The 3,854-nt window shown below is 35.7% G+C and overlaps 1 pseudogene; it reads right to left on the bottom strand.

The window, feature by feature from the left end:
* Positions 1–3,028: 3,028 nt before the first annotated feature.
* On the bottom strand, positions 3,029–3,154 carry LOC145293502 (U2 spliceosomal RNA; annotated as a pseudogene).
* Positions 3,155–3,854: the final 700 nt, after the last annotated feature.

Below are 3,854 nucleotides of genomic sequence, written 5' to 3'. Positions count from 1 at the left end.
GCGAGAGTGCAGTGAAGTTGTTAATGCACTTTACAGGCTCTCCCAACCAGAAAGTAAAATTTCCAATTACGATTCGGTTGTTGAACTTCTGAGAAAATAAACTTCTTTTATGCGGCGTAAAATTATCTTTAAAGATCAAAGGTGCGTATGCTTTAAAATACAAAGACATTAATTATCATATTATATGAGTAGCTGCGTTATGAAGAACGGTTTGTGGAGGATACCGAGTCGAGCGTCTTGCAGCAGACAAAACATATCGAAGTTAAAAGGCAGTGTTACAATGCGAATATCAAATGTTTATTTAGTTTACACCTTCACCAAAAAAATTTGAAGCAGTCAATTAATTTTAATACTCATGGACAGACTTCCTGTCCTCATACGAGTATTTGGCTCCTCAGTGAGATAAAGTTTACTGGAAAATATTTATGCGTAGTCAAAAAGAAAATATAAGATAAAATTAAGTAAAAAGACGCTTTAGAATCGCCAAGTTCATATATCTGCGTGATTTTATTTTATTCTTTTATAACTACATTCACATTGGTAAATGCAATACAAATGCTGGTCGGGCGCTCAAGCATGGTTACCTATATATTGTATTGGTCGTTATATTTAAATGCACGCACTTTGTTATACTCACCACTGTTATAAACCATTTTTGTTCTTATACTACTTGACGCGATCGCCTGTATAAAAAAATCAATAACCATTCTATGAGAATTTCTGGGCGTCCTTACGTTATTCAGATCAGTGACAAACAACATTTCGTATATGATTGGTGGCTAAGTGGTTAACGACACGGCGTGGGCACAGTCTTATAAAAAACACACCTGATCTTTGTTTAATCTCTTGGAGATGAAGAAACGAAAATAATGAACGAATGTAACAAGTGAAAATAGTAATGTAAATAATGTATTGAAATAAATAGGAGTTATGTTGCTTCTTATTATGTGTTACATAGATATAGCATTCGTTAATGTGTTTCGCTTGTAACATGTGCCACATATAAAACCCCAAGAAAAACAACACCTACTTGGTATCCTTCATCGGTACTCAGTACTTCAACGCGTTGTTTCACTAGCAGGTCATGATTTAAATTCTCGATGCATTTTTTCAGTCACGAATGACAAGGGAGAACCCTTTGCGAGCATCTTCTCGAATAATTGTGAGGCAAATGTTGCACAATTTTCAACCACATCTCCTGAATCGACACTGTTTGAGTGTAGTGGCAAGGAGAAGTTCAGGACGACTGGAAGCAATTCTGAGATAAGCGGAGAGCAAATATAGCACTTGGAAATACCAAATTGTAACCCATTAATTAATGACCATGTTCAACGTTGTTTAACTTCGGTGATCCACCTGGAACCGGTTTGTCAAAGTTATTATGCCATATATGGATTAGTTATATAGACTGATTAAAATTACAAACATGTAAAAATCCAATAATTGGCATTTATTACACAATCGTATTTAACTGATATTCACACGCATGCGATTTTTGTACTAAAATCTAATAAATAAATAAGGAAAACATTTCTCTCAAAGTATCGATGATTTCAGTTTTTCTTTAAAAAGGAATTATCGCGAAAGTTTTGTCATATTTAAGCGGTTAGAAACAGACAAAGATATACATATATATCAAAGATTTTCTTATTTAAAAGTGGTAAGAAAAACATTTAAATATATATACATATATATGTATGTGTGTCTAGGTGTTTCCCACTACATTATATATATATATATATATATATATATATATATATATATATATGACAGGGAATCTTCCTTTAAAGAAAATCAAATGCACCAATCCAGGGTCCCTTTCAATCATTTGACAGGACAGCTAACTTCACAAAGGTTACAAGGTTTGCTTTATTGTGATCGTTTTGCCTCAAATCTGAACTTGGTAAGGAAAGAAATTTTGATCATTATAGAGGATCCTCCAAACTTATGTTCTAAAAATGATAGCTTTTTTTCTGATGAAAAACGACGTCTTAATTTTCTGAGGGATTCTATAAAATATTCCTGCAACATCTGAATATTGTAAGGATGTATGGTTGATCAATCTATGTGAACATCTGCTACAGTTCTTGCCTGTGAGAATTGGTTACAAAACGTTGTTTTTAATAAAAATCTGCTATGGTTTTACATGATTTGAATAAAAGCAAGGGGAGACTTGATTACAAATATTTTCTTAAATGTTATACCCCCCTCTTCTGGGAAGAGGGTACGATTATGAATATCTCCATTATTCAATCATCTTGTACACTGTGGAATTTATATTATGTGTTAAAACCAACATTGATTTCTGTTGTCCATTTGCATAGAGGTAAATACGGTGATTAAGAAACTAACAATAATAAAATGGAGGAACATTTTTTTTTCAGATTTCGTCCAGGAAGTTAAGAAATGCTCTACAAAGAGTTTCGAATGTTTTTATCCCTTCTAATTAATATAATACCTTTAGAACATAAACGGAACAGTGGGTAAAAGTTATGGTTAGAAGATATAAAGAAGTATTGTGGAATAGTTTGGGCTGTGAATAAAGGACAATGCCAGGCAGCACCTTTGACCAGTAGGGCCCCGGTTGGGCTATTCGTAAATGAAGGAAAATTCAACATGGTTAGAATTACAATGGTTCTTATTACGCGAATGTCACAAACTCCAACAAGGATGTAGTAGAATTATCAAATGTGAAGCAAGGTAGAGAAGGAGTATATATTGCAATAGATGCAGGTAATGCATTAATTAAAACAAGGACGATAAACATTAGTCGCGTGCTCTCGTGAATGACTGCGTGAATGTAGGATTGACATAAAATTCTTAAAGATAAACTAAAATGACCGAAAAATGGGCTGAAATGATTTTAATAAATAAAAAGTAAATGACTTAGAATGACTTTAATGAACTTAAGGATGAATTGAATGACCTTAAGAATGACTTGAATGCTTAAAAAATTACTGGACTCCTTTAAAAACAACTTGAATGATCTGGAGAATGGCATGAATGGTTTTGAGACTGGCTAGTTGTAAATTGGTGATAATTTTACATTAAATTAATACAGAAAAGTGATCCCCCACTTTATATCACAATAAGTACAGCATGTAGTAAGAACAGATACTACACTTTGATCTTGGCGAAAAGGCCAAGAAAAGAGTATTTATTTGCTCTCCCACCGAGCAAATCAGGCACAAGGCCGATTATTAATGTGAGGAATGAAGGGGAAATGGGGACAAACTCCCCGGGTAGTAGGGGAGATGGATAGTGACAATTGGTATGAAGGGTTGGTATTTATTTGCTCCCCACCGAGCAAATTAGGTACAAGGCCGATTTTTAATGTGAGGAGTGAAGGGGAAATGGGGACCAACTCTCCGGGGAGTAGGCGAGCCGGATATTGACAATTGGTATGAAGGGTTGCCCCTACATTGACCAAGGTCCTATATGTGGAGTTGCCCCCACATACGGTCTTTGCTTGCAGTATCTGCCGGAACTGATGGTATTTATTTGCTCCCCCACCGAGCAAATAATGCACAAGGCCGATTTTTAATGTGAGGTGTCAAGGGAGGGGGAAGGGAAAAAGGGGACCAGCTCCCGAGAGGTGGGAAATGGGAGCTGGTTAAAGGTCAAGCATGTGGGGTTGCCCCCACATCTGGTCTTTGCTAGTCATAGCTAGTCCTAGCTAGTCATAGCTTGCAGTATCTGCCGGAACAGATACTACACTTTGAGATATTAAATCTTTTATTCCTGTTAAAAAATACAGTCAAAATCAACGATGGACAAAAAACTTAGGCACATGGCCAACTCAAAAGGGGGGATTTTGGGGGTCGTTGGTCATCCTTGTCACTCCAGAACTAAAC

This window comes from Euprymna scolopes, chromosome 14 (assembly GCF_053919585.1).
Source record: "Euprymna scolopes isolate OS-2025 chromosome 14, ASM5391958v1, whole genome shotgun sequence".
Lineage (NCBI taxonomy): Eukaryota > Metazoa > Mollusca > Cephalopoda > Sepiida > Sepiolidae > Euprymna > Euprymna scolopes.
The sequence above is the reverse complement of the archived record's forward strand: the minus strand, read 5'-3'. Positions and strand labels throughout refer to the sequence as shown.